Source organism: Rhinopithecus bieti, unplaced genomic scaffold (assembly GCF_001698545.2).
Source record: "Rhinopithecus bieti isolate Rb0 unplaced genomic scaffold, ASM169854v2 scaffold_21703, whole genome shotgun sequence".
Classification (NCBI taxonomy): domain Eukaryota; kingdom Metazoa; phylum Chordata; class Mammalia; order Primates; family Cercopithecidae; genus Rhinopithecus; species Rhinopithecus bieti.
In genome coordinates, this window is record NW_016812332.1 from 7,344,146 (window position 1) to 7,358,358 (window position 14,213).

Here is a 14,213-nt window from a genome sequence, read left to right on the forward strand (position 1 = left end):
AAGTATGTCCTATATGAGTAAGGAAGAATAAAAATTTGCAGATCAAAAGGCAAAATGTGCAGAGACTACTTTTACCTTGACTTTCCTGTCTTTCTTTAAATTCCTTCCTACTTTTGAGAGGTGACAATGTGCTGGCAGCCCTCACTCTCAGCACCTCCTCAGCCTCAGCATCCACTCTGGCGGCGCTTGAGAAGCCCTTCAGGCCGCCATGGCACCATGGGAGCCCCTCTCTGGGCTGGCTGAGGCTGGAGCCGCCTCCCTCTGCTTGCAGGGAGGTGTGGAGGGAGAGACCCGGGCGGGAACCAGGGCTGTGCGGGGGGGCTCACCGGCCAGTGCGAGTCCTGGCGGGTGCAGGCATGGGCTCCATTGGCCTGCACATGGAGCGGCGGGCTGGCACCCCAGGCGCAGGGCAGTGAGGGGCTTAGCACCCCGGCCAGCAGCTGCAGAGGTTGCACAGGGTCCCTCAGCAGTGCTGGCCCGCCGGTGCTGCACTCAAATTCTCACAGGTTTAGCTGCCTCCCCGCAGGGCAGGACTTGGGACCTGTAGCCCGCCATGACTGAGCTCCCCGCCTGAGGTGGACTCCCGTGGGGCCCCGAGCCTCCCCGACAGGCACCGCCCCCTGCTCCGTGACGCCTGGTCCCATGACAGCCTAAGGGTTGAGGAGTGCAGGCGCAGCTCGGGACTGGCCCCGCTGCAGGATCCACTGGGTGAAGCCAGCTGGACTCCTGAGCTGGATGGGGACTTGGAGAACTTTTATATCTAGCGGAGGACTGTATGTGCACCAATCAGCACTCTGTATCTAGCGCTCTGTGACTCTGTGTCTAGCTCAAGGATTGTAAATGCACCAATCAGCACTCTGTCAAAATGGACCAATCAACTCTCTGTAAAATAGACCAATCAGCTCTCTGTAAAATAGACCAAGCAGCAGGATGTGGGTGGGGCCAGATAAGGGAATAAAAGCAGGCTGCCTAGCCAGCCAGCGGCAACTCGGTCTAGTCACCTTCCACACTGTGGAAACTTTGTTCTTTGCTCTTTGCAATAAATTTTGCTGCTGCTCACTCTTTGGGTCCACGACTGCCTTGATGAGCTGTAACACTCACCACGAAGGTCTGCAACTTCACTCCTGAAGTCAACCAGACCACAAATCCACCTGGAAGAACAAACAACTCCAGACGTGCTGCCTTTAAGAGCTGTAACACCACGAAGGTCTGCAGCTTCACTCCTGACAGCGAGACAACAAACCCACCGGAAGGAAGAAGCTCCAGACACATCTGAACATCTGAAGGCACAAACTCTGGACACACCATCTTTAAGAACTGTAACACTCACCACTCCGAGGGTCTGCGGCTTCATTCTTGAAGTCAATGAGACCAAGAACCCACCAATTCCGGACACACTTTCCTTTAATACCCCAATAAATTGACTCTGATATACAGATTTACAGGTGGCGTGGAGGAAGTAGGAAGCAGGAGTCGAGTTGTTATGGATTCACCTCAAAACACCTCAGCCCCCAGCACGGGAAATACTGGAGCTAAAAATGGTCCTTCAGAGTTGTCCTTGTTTGTAGCAAATGGACCAGGCCTTTGTATCCCCCATGGACTGGTCCTAGAAGTGGGCTGCTTCTGAGAATGGGGCACAGCTGTGTCAGATCTCTGTCAGAGAGCAATTCCCAGTGAATTACTGAAAGTCGTCCCGTCAGTCCTCCAAACAGCTGAAAAATATAAGCTCCTTGGTACTAAAGCCAGGATTTGAATGGCATACCACAGCATCCACCATATTCCAAGGTGCAGAGTGAAACTACATTTCCCAGCCACCCTTGCAGTTAGGTATAGCTATATGACCAATAGATACTCAATTTCCAGTCCTGGCTCATAAATATCTCTTTCATAATCCTCCACACTCTGCCTTCATCCACAAGCTCCTTGTTGCTGATGATCTAGCAGGGGACAAGGCTGTACAGTGAATCCAGAGGAGGAAACAAATCTTGGACCGTAAATGACCAGGTTGAAGGTTGCCATCTAACCGGAAACAATTAAGTTTGAATTTTCGTTGGGAGAGAATAAAACCATTTTGTGTTAAGAGACAGAGATTTGGGAATTATTTATTACAGATGGCAATTTATATATCATATTGCCCAGTCTCGACAAGATATCAGATTCATCCAAAGTTCATAATAACAATAGTAATGATGGCAATAATATGAAAACAAAATGTTTAAAAGTAGGCTTTATATATTTGGTAATTCGCTTGAGCTCTCCTTGTTTGTGTGTTTGTTTTTCATTATTAATTAACGAGTTGTATTGAATCACCAAGATTCTTTCAAGCACTAATAGTCCGTAATTTTATGACATCCACTCTGGAAAAAAAAATGGTGGCATACAATCCCTTTTTATAATTTAATAATTCTGTAAAGCTGCATGGGTCAGCCAAGGTAAAATTTGAAATTTAGAATTCATGCCAAAATCCACGTAATTCACTTACTGTAAGTCCTGTGCTTCATCACCGGCCAAGATTCAGACCTAGACACTACATGCTCATGATTAATATGCTTCTTTTTAGAGTGTTTAAGGCCTTTGCTGCCAGCAATCTAACATTGCTATTGATTGAAATATCAACATCTCTATCAAGACTATAGGTTCTTCACATGCAGGTGCTCTTAATACATGGACTACTCATGCTAGTGGAAAGGAATTTTGGAAGTTTCGTCTCTTTCATTCTTTCAAGAAATTTGCTTATTTCTTGTGCTACTTGAAAGATTTTCGATGATCCAGTCAATCAGTAATCAGGATGCCTCCTCGTCAAGAAGTGCCTTTCTTGGCTACTAATAGTTGTCTGGCCAGTCATAGTGTCAGACTGAGAGAATCCTTTGGTATAATGAGTGCACTAGGGATAGTACTACTTAGCAGCAAATGGATACAGCTTCTAAAATTGTGTACAGGCTATAGTCAGGAGGGAGGGTTTCAAGTAAAATTAATAGCCACCTTGTGCTTTTTAAAAAATCAATGCATTATTGAAATGGTATTCGTTCAAGGTTGCACAGCTGGTTTGATGCTGATTATACTTTAAGCCAGAGAGGATAATTAAATAGGATAGAAAATGGTGTCAGGTTATTCATGACAGAAAAGATGCCAAGAACACTACAACAAAGGCCACTTGCTGATAAAAGAAAGAAACTAAGATAAATTTAATGGAAAACTATTAGTTTACAACTTTTTTGCCCCTCATCTAACAGAGTTTGCTTTGTAAAATATGGTACACACGTGGAGAATTCTGCATTTTAAAAACAGCATTCTTATTGTTTTACTTTCTCTGGCTTAAATACAGTAAATATAAACCCTATTAAAATTTAGCCTTATGGGCTTTTTCATATGTATGTTCATTAAATAAAATGATATTTTAAAAGAAAAGAGTTTTTTGGGGCCTAGATTAAAACATAAAAATGAAATAAAAATTTTAAGAAGTACAATCTTACTATAATTATTTTAATGGAAATTCATGAAGTAAGGCTTTATCTTTAGATGATTTTCGAAAACTTGGATTTTACTGCTAATATTTTTAAAAACTTTATTAGCATTCAATTTCCTTTGTCATGCCCTTTTGCTAATGATGCACTGATGTTAATCTTTAAGATATTGATGCTTCTTTAAGCATAATAATTATAATTACTCAAATATTCAGACACCATTTTAAAAGCAATACTAAACTCACTCATGTTGTAAATTCTTGTTCTCATTTTTAGGAAGCTAACATAATATTTCTCACTTGAAATGACTTGTTTCATTGATTTTATGTTACTTTAAAGGCTCTTCCCCTGGCAAATTCTTTAAAATATTTATTAGCTTTGTTATCATGGGTTTATATCTGAGATCTTCAAACTGTTTAGTCTACAATCGTATATGACTTACAGAATTTCAGAATCCATTCTAAAACAGAAATTAAATTTATACATACACACATATATACACATTCACAGAGCCTGCGGTTTGGGGCAGTTCTATTTGTCTGATAAAATTACTAAAATTAAGAAATTAAAACCTTAACTTTAATGGCTCTAATAAGTAAATATAAAACATCTATTTCTCCACTTGTTTGCACAAATGCATTTCATGGTGGAATCAAAACTATCTGTTGCATTCGTTTCTATGAATTTTAAACTCTCTAAGCAATGATGCATTTCACTGAGTATCTTCTGTACTCTCATTATATCAGGTAAGGCGAGAGCAAGATGTAAAATGTCTCTTCACTTTTAAGAAGAAGCAAAATCTTGAGCTTGGAATTACGCTTCTAAGGAAAAGAATATTCCCATAATTTTTTTGATGGTTCGGGAGCAAATTTGGTTCTATATTGTTTTGCTCAGCATCCTGCTGATTGTTCAGTCTGTCACAATATATAAAATATCATTGCTCTGAAATCGCTCTGCAAGCTTTCCAAGCAATTGCATTCCAGACATAATTAAGAACAAACTAAGGCCTTCAGACATGCTACTTTTCTCATTTCAAATGATCATTTTACAGAAGAATGCATTAGACTTTTCTATCAGAGTTTGATTTACTAGTCATATGTGAAGAATAAATTTGATCTTTTTTGTCTATTGGATATTTTAGGAGAAATTCTTACTTTATTTTGAAAATTTATTAAAGTTGTATTACTACTTCTTATCAGTTCATGTCTCCCCGTAATCGCTAATCCCTCCTGAAAAAAAAGGTATCTAGCAACATTTTTATATTGCTTAACATGACTTTCGAAGCTAAAATAGTAGGAACCAAAATAGAAAACCCCAATTTAGCTGCCCCTTAAAATTGTGCTGCGAAGACATACATCAAGGTCCCATGATTCTTAACTGACTTTTATAAAATGGAAAATTTCCCAGATATCATCTTGAGATCTCAGGCATCAGTGAAATAGGGAAATAACTACCCTTTTTTTTTTTTTGAAATCATACCAAAAAAACTGTATTTTGGGTTATTTTCTTTATAAGAATACTCAGATTTGACTTCTGAAAAGCTTAGTTTAGCATTTTAATGGTGTTAAAAATACCCACAATTCAATTTGTCCTTACTGCTAATCACCCTGCCCCTATTCCCCTATCTGATTATTGTAGTTAATAGGTTTCAGAAAAGATTCCTCCCAAGTATCTTGTGTTTGAAGCCCCAAAGTATGACAAATGATGTCCATAGCTATGGTGTGTGAGACGCCATAAACAGATGGTTTCTTCAGGTTTAATTTCATGATATGGACACTGAAGAATTTATCTCAACTTGCCAGTCAATGGACTTCACATATTCTAGTGTTTTATCTAGATCATAAGTATATGTCTGCAAATCAAGAAGAAATGAGTCATCTGTAAAGCATCAAAACATTCACTGCGAATGCTGCCACTGAAGCTACTTCCCAGCTAATTTCACGTTTTACCTTCTACACACGCAGACTTTTAAAACGATATTATTTACATGTGTTCAAGACAAATTTATAACTGCCTGCATATGGAGTTACTGTTTTTATCACATTTTAGTTGAAATGCAAAAAGTGTCCAAAACAATAGATAGTATTTAGTTCCATGAAATGATTGTTTAAACTAATTTTTAAGCCATTCTATATTTTGATCAAAATTCAACTCTAGTAAAACAACAAAATCAATCTAACATGAAAAAAGAAATGTAATGTTACTCATGTTGTATACAGAAAAAAAATGTGATATAGTAAATAATATTGAAATACTTGGGTGTCTTATCTGTTTGGGCTGCTATAACAAAAATAACATCGATTAGATGACTTGTAACTGACATCAATTTATTTCTTGAAGTGTGAAGGCCAAAAGTTTAAGATCAGGGTGCCATCATGGCTGGGTGCTGGGGAGAGCCCTCTTTTGGGTTGCAGACTATTGTGTTCTCTTGTATCTTCACATGACAGAGAGCGGACTAGAGAAGTTTCTGGGATTCCCTTTATAGGAGCACTAATCCTATTCATGAGGGCTTCACCCTTATGATGTAATTATCTCTCAAAGACCTCACTTCTTAATACTACCATGTTTGAGGTTAAAAATTTCCACATATAAATTTGTGAGGACACAGATATGGAAACTATTGCACTGGCTTTCTCACATGCTGTTACTGGTTTCTAATAGATTAGGCAATGTTCAAAAACATAGAAAAGAAAAAAGAAACATATTTGACACGAAAAGTGCATTTATTTGAACAGCCGTCTAATCAGTTTCCATATCCACCCTGATTCATCTTGGAGTTTCTTCCCTGCTCAGCAGCAACTTTGCAGACGAGCATGCACTGATTTTGGCAAGGTATAATCAAACGATTTTTGCTATAATATTCTTTAGACTCTATTGACTTTCATAGGATAGTTGTGCTGAAAAACAATATTAAATTGTTTTATTTCTCCGTGGGATATGGTTGAAACCACCTGGGTGCGCAAAACAGTGTGCTGATTCTGGTGAGACTCTGCTGCTTTTGAAGGCTCATCATGTGATTCCCTTTGTTACTTCATGTGGTCAGATTGCTACCTGGCAAACTTGCTTTTAATTTCTTAAGTGAGCCATATTATTGCTTACCCCAAGGCTGTCATGCATCCTATTCTGAATTTATGCATTCATACCTCACCTATTCCACAACTTGCAATACTTCTATTCAATGTTTGTGTCTAGGCTTTTTATATCCCCTTTTCACTGCACCCCACCTTAACTTTGATTATATTCTTTCAAACACACTAAGCACTTTCTTGATAACAATTGTCACAATTATGATTATTTTCCTTTTCATTTTTTTTAATTTCTGCCTCTCCATATGCACTAGAGTTGCCAAGATGATTGAACCTGTGTCTATTTTTTAATCACATCATTACCAGTAAATTAAAATATTTCATCCATATTTGTTAAGAATATGTTTTAAAAATATACCTGAATTTACTGAAGTATTTGGAATATAGATTTGTGTTTTCTTTTCACTCACTAGAGTGACTTTTTTCAGCAAAATAATTCTAAGTATAGCCTGGAGTAACTGATTTTTATGGTTATAAACAATAAAATATTTAGTAAGTGCATACTGGTTAGGATACATTCTGTTGTGAGGAACAATAAAAAGAGCTTAAAATGGCTTTCAACAATAAGGAAATTTATTACCTTATATCACTAAATTTAAGCATAGAAAAAAATCTAGACTTCATTAACTCCTTGCTCAAAAATATCCTAAAGGAACTAGGTTGTATACATCTTTTGAATCTTAGGTGTCTCTTCAGACTAAACAAATTTAACTATTCTATGTGTCAGTTCCAGAAACGAAAAAAAATGAGAGAAATCGTTTTTTGGGATTTTTGTGTATGTGTGTGTGCATGTGCAACAAAGACTTTTATTGTAACCATCTGTAATAACAAAATATTTGAAACAGTCAATGCCTACATGGGAAGACTGGATACATAGAGCCATACATTTAAATATAATATAGTCATAAGATAGAAGGAATGAGCTCTTTATGTGATAGGGAATTGGGGCAGGGAAGTGCTGGGAAGGGAAGGGCGGGTCCCTGCCTAGAGTTTTTTGTTTTCCTACTCAAATGTTGTATTTCCCAAGACCACCCTGGCCTGCCACAACCCCACCCTGTGCCTATAAATATCACCCCCCCACCCCAATACACCAGCAGGCAGACACACAGGCGGCTGGACGTCTAGAGAATCACATCAGTTGAAGAGCATGCCAACAGGCACTGGTAGACTTTGGCTAGGGCAGTGGGAGGAGAGCCCAGACCACGGAGTTGCCCCACTCCAGGGGAAAGCCTTCCCACTCCATCCCCCTTCTGGCTTCCCTCCTCTGCTGAGTTGGTTAACACAAGCCGCCTAGATGGCAAAACTGAAAACGCACAAGGTAGCACACACCCACTGGGGCGTCAGGAGCTGGAAACATTCATCCCTAGCCACTGCTGTGGGACAGAGCTCCACAACCTGCCTGCCTCTATGCTCCCCTAGAAGTTTGAGCAGCGGGCAGGGAAGAAACGAGCCACCCCCGCTGTCGCACGCCCTGAGAGGGGAACAAGGGAACTTTTCCTTTTTCATATGTACTACCACAGAACAAATATTCACAATATATTGTTACAGAAAAAATCAAATGTAAATGATTATCTATAGTATGGCCTCAGTTTTGTATGCATAATTGTTAACTTTCACTGGGTTACAGAGAAATAAAGTTTTTCTCTGAATATTTTTCCTTGTAGCACAGCGTCAGTCACGTCTGTTCTGCTGGACTGACAGTATATGCCTACAGCTAAACCAAGCACTACCAAGAGAAAGGGATCACCATCATCAGCTCAAACTCATTAGGATCTGCCCTTAGAGCAGGGCATTGTTCCAGCCTCACCTGTGGCACAAGCTACAAGGAAGAAGAGAGATACCTAATCAAATCAGTTTTCTTTTAGGAAGGAAGAAACAGTTTGGGGGGATTACAATTAGATAGCAATCTCAGAGTTAGTGACCCTAAAATGTAAGATAGTGGGATAAATAAGATTAATTTTTGAAATAGTAAAACAATTTATTCTAGCATTTAATAGAATAGATTTAAAAGAAAACACTAACTTAAAAATGCACAAGATATATGTTATTTCTTCTCAATACATTACAAGATTTTCACCATGTAATTTGTGTGCACCATTTTCTTCTCTTTTAAAATGGGATATAGCATAAGCGTGAAGTTTGTATGGCATCTACAAGAAGCAGTGGTGATCATGACAGGAAAAGCTAGGTTAAGAAAAAGTCAGTCTGTAAAATTGCTAAAAAAAAAAAACTCCTATCAGTAATTTATATTATTTCTAACAAAACTTTTTTTTTTCCTAAAAAATTGTATTCGTCAATATTATTATTTAACTAGTAATCATATAATTGAGATTTGTCTTTTATTCTTTGTATTTAAAATAATATAGATATGAGATTAATATAGATATGATAGTATATGATAGATAAATATGTACATGACAGGTGGATATGATATGATAATCTAGTTATATTTTTATATTTCTCTTTTTTATATGATATTTGATAATTGTTATATATATATATATATGTACATTTTATTTTTTTTTTTTATTTTATATTTATTTATTTCTTCTGAGGTAACTTTAAAACAATTGTAAATATCTTACTTGATCCCCAAATAAAGGTTGTAGTTTTTTTTTTTCTCTCTTTCTCTTTTCTTATTTTCTTTATTTTTTTAAATGAGCTAATGCTCTGTTAACGCATTTAGTTGGCATTGGATGTAAAGTTCAGTTAGCATATATTATCTGTAGTCAAGAATATTATGAAAAGAATCCTAGCATGACACTAAAACCTCAATGTATCTATGCAGGGAACTTAATCACTGTCATTACAATTTATACCTCACTCTGGTAAGTGCTGAGTTTTGCAGCAGTAAATTATATAGATTCCATAAAACAGCAAAAAAGCAACAATATTATATTCAGCAGAGAACCCAAAATACCATATACAGTATCAGCCCTAGATTAGATTTAATGATTCTTTATTTATGTATAACTTTTAAAAAACTAATATTTTTATTATGGCAATGGAGATTTCAAAACATTCACCAGTTACATACTAAGTAGATGTAGCCTGCAATACTGTTATTAAAACTAATATTCATCTACATTTTCCCTAATGAATTAGAAGCATTGTCTACTAGTTTAAGTAAGAATGTAGGGATTCCTATCTCCGTAACAGACTCCAGTTTTCATTTCAAAGGGGATCTGAAATCGTAGTTGTTCCAGTATTTTTACTTATGACTTTCCCCTCAAGAGGTGAATTTCATCTTGTTAAGTATATTTAATTATTAAACAATTTAATCAAGAGTTAATCAATAAAAATTTATTTACTAACAGGCACTGTCCAGAACACTTTGAGTCTACTCTACTGTTTTTTTGTAACTTTTGACCATTTCAACTCTCATTAGCCCATCTGCTAGAGGATGACCCAGAAAGAATGATGCCTAAAACAAATGGGTCAAAGAGACCCTGGTAGAAGAAAGCACTGAAAACCTGCATCAGATAACAACTATCAATTGTAGCATAAAATTCAGAATACATTATTAAAAGACTTACCATTTTAAACCCTACCAAAAAATTTAAGCATACATTATTTGAGTGGTATATTTACTTTGAACATATCAGGTATTTAAAAGAAAGATAAAGTAACAGCAATACTACTTTACAAGAAATCAGATGAGTCTGGTATGAAAAAATTATCTTGACTTGCAAATCAGTACTCTACCGTCTTATCTCTATACCCTCCTTGTTAAGTGACATACGACTGTATTGTAGGACACAAAGATGTTGATTTTTAATAGCCTTACTGAGGTAAAATAAATCACGTAAGTTTTCACATACGTGTACCACCATGATAATTGTGACAATAAATATATAAGTTACTCTAATTTCCATATTATTTTAGGATCAGCTCCTCCATTTCTGTAACAAAAGTCATTGGAATTTTGACAAGGATTAAATTGAATCTGTAAATAATATTGGTAGAGCGCTACCAGCTCAACAATATTTGTTTTTCGATTCGTGATTGTGGGATGCCTTTCCATTTATTTAGATTTTCTTACATTTCTTTCAGCAACGTTTTACAGATTTTTCCATTTATTTAGATTTTCTTACATTTCTTACAGCAACATTTTACAGATTGCTTTGCTTAAATTTATTCCTAGATATTTTATTCTTGTTGATGCTATTTTAACAGAAATTACTTTCAAATCTTTTTCAGATTGTTCATTGCTAGTGTATAGAAGTACATTTATGCATGTTGATCTTGTATCCAGCCACTTTGCTGAATTCATCCATTAATTCTAATTGGGTTTTTGTGGATTCTTTAGAATTTTCTTAAATATAAGATCATATTTTCTGAGAATAGAGATGATTTTACAGTTTTCTTTCCAATTTGGGTGACTTTTATTTATTTATTTATTTATTTGTAGCCTGGTTGCTCCGGATAGAAATTCCAGTACAATGTTAAGTACTAGTGGTGAAAGTAGGTATTCTTGTCTTGTTTTTGATCTTGGGGAAGAGCTTTTGGTTTTTTGCCACTGAGTAGTTGTGGGTTTTTCATTTAAAGCCCTTTAGCATATTGAGGAAGTTCCCTTCTATTATAAACTTTCTGGATTTTTTTAAATCATGAAAGGTTATTGATGTTTTAAGTGTTTTTGCTGCATCAGGTTAGGTAATCAGGCATTTTTTTCCTTTATTGTAGTATGTGATGTATCATAATGATTGCTTTTCATACATTAATTTACTCTTCCATTCCTGTAATAAGATCCAGTGGTCATGATTTAACATCATTTTAATATGTATCTGGAATTGGAATTGGGTTGAAGTTTTGCATTTACATTCACAAGAACTGTTAGTGTATAGTTTTTTAAAAATTTTCCTATAATGCTTTTGTCTGGCTTCAGTATCTGAGTAATGAATGTCAACTTCTATTTTCTTTTTTGAAAAATTTTAGAAGGATTGGTGTTAATTCTTCATTAAATGTTTGATAAAACTCAATAGCAAAGCTATCTTACCCTGATCATTTCTTGACTGGGAAGATTTTGATTACTTATTCAATATTTATACTTGTTATGTATCTATTCATATTTTCTGGGTTTGTTTCAGAGTCAGTTTCAGTATTTAGTGTATTTCTAAAAAGGCATCAATTTCATCCGTATTATTTACTTTATTGGTGTAACATATGTTCATAGTACTCTCTTATAATCTCTTTTTTAAATTCCTGTAAGTTCATGAATAAAGTACCCACGATTTCTGGTTTTAGTACTTTGAATCTTCTCTTTTGTTCGTGGTCAGTCTAGCTAATTGGTTAACCTTTTCAAATAACCAACTTTTGTTTGTACTGCTTGTTTTTATGTTCTGTTTCATTAATCTCTATCTTTACTATTTTCTACTGCTTGCTCTGTGTATAGTTTGCTCTTCTTTTTCTATTTTATGTTAGTCAAAAGTTAGGCTATTGGTTTGATATCTGTTTTCTAATAGACAAGGTTTCACCATGCTTGCCAGGCTGGTCTTGAACTCCTGGGCTCAAGTGATCCACCTCCCTTGGCCTCCCAAAATGCTGGGATTGCAGACGAGCCACCATGTCCGGTCACTGTTTTCTATTTTTAATGTAGGCACTTACAGCTATAAATTTCCAATGGAGCAATGATTTCATCGCATTTCATAAATTTTGATATATTGTGTTTTTGTTTCCATTCATCTAAACCAATTTACTTTAAAATTTCTTTTGTGACCTATTACGTGTTTAAGGATATTTTCCCATATCTTTGCATTTTTTTTTTTATTTTAGTTTCACTTTATTCAACGTAACTTGAAAAAGTTGCTTTGTGTTATTTCAGTATCCTTAATTGTTTTGAGACTTGGTTTGGCCTAGCGATCTATCCTGGATACTGTTTCATGTGTACCTGAGAAAAATATATTTTCTGATGTTTGATGGACTGTCCTACATACGTGTGTATGTGTTAGGTCTACTTTGTTTGTAGTGTTGTTCAAGTCTTCTATTTTCTTTTTGCTATTTAGTTTTTCTATCCATTATTGAAAATGGAGTATTAAAGTTTCCAAATACTATTGTAAAACAGTGTATTTATCCTTTCAGTCCTGTCAGTTTTTGATCTATTGAGACTGTTGTTAGATCTATATATGTTTCATAAATTTTAAAGATTTTATGAATTGACTATATTGCCAAGATATACCCTCTTTGCCGCTTGCAATTTGTTTTTTCAGGATACTTCATCTGAAAATAGCATAGCCATTTCCGCTCTCTTTGATTACTATTGGCATGGAATGTCTCTTGCATACTTCACTTTTAAATTATTTACTGCTTTTCTAAAAGTGAGAAGATCTTTTCTAAACTTGTAAAGTAAATCTCTTGTATATACCTTAGTTGCTTCTTTGTTAATTTTTTTATTCTGCCAATTTCTGTCTTTTAATTTGAGAGTTTAGTTCATTTAAATGTATTGGGATTACTGCTAAGGATAAGAATGCTGTTTGGTTTTTTGTTTGTTTGTTTTCTCTATGCCATATATTTGGCGGGGGGGATCATTCCTCAGTTTCTCTATTACTACCTTCTTTTTGTTTAGTTGCATTTGTGTATGTGCCATTTTGTGTATATGTGCTATTTTTATTCTCTTCTCATTTACTTATTGTACACTTTTTAGTTATTTTCCTAGTGGTTACCCTGGGTATTTAGATTATCTTAAATTATAACAATTTTATATTACCTAACGCCAAATTAGTTTAAAAAACATTCAAAAATGTGCTCAGATATAGCTTATACCACCCACTTTGTTGTAATTATCACGTATTACATCTTTATACATTGTTTGCCCTTTGACATAGATTTATGGTAGCATTTTGTTCATTTGTCTTTTAAATCATAAAGGAAATAACTTACAAACCAAAGATACAAAATTACTGGCTATAGTATATACCTATGGAGTTATATTTTACCATGTTCCTTTTTATTCGTAAAGCTTCAGATTACTTTCTATTGCCCTTTCATTTCTGTCCAAAGAATTCTCTTTAGCATTTCTCATAGGGCAACTCTACAAGCAACGAGTGCCCTCAGTTTTTGTTTACCTGCAAATGTCCCATTTTCTCCTTCATATCTGGAGAATAGGTTTACCAAATACAGAACACTTTTTTTTTTTTTTTTTTTTTTGAGATGGAGTTTTATTCTCATTACCCAGGCTGAAGTGTAGTGGTGCAATCTTGGCTCACTGCAAGCTCCACCTCCCAGGTTCAAGCAATTCTCCTTGGGACTACAGGTGCACACCACCACGCCCGGCTAAGTTTTGTATTTTTAGTAGAGACAGGGTTTCATCATGTTGACCAGGTTGGTTTTGAATTCCTGACCTCAGGTGATCCACCTGCCTTGGCCTCCCAAATGCTGGGATTACAGGCATGAGCCACCATGTCAGACCAAATCTCTTGTTTCATTGTTTTGTTTTGTTTTGACAAGACTTTAAATATGTCACCCATTATCTCTTCAACTATTATTTATGCCTGTATCTCTTCTCTCCTTTTAGGATTCCCATTATGCATGTGATGGAGCACTTGATGGTGACCTTGAAGTTTATTAGGCTCTATTTTTTTTCTTTATTCATCTTTCTTTCTGCTCCTCAGATTGTATACTCTCAATTGATTGATTTTTAAGTTAGCTGACTTTTTTCTTCCACCTG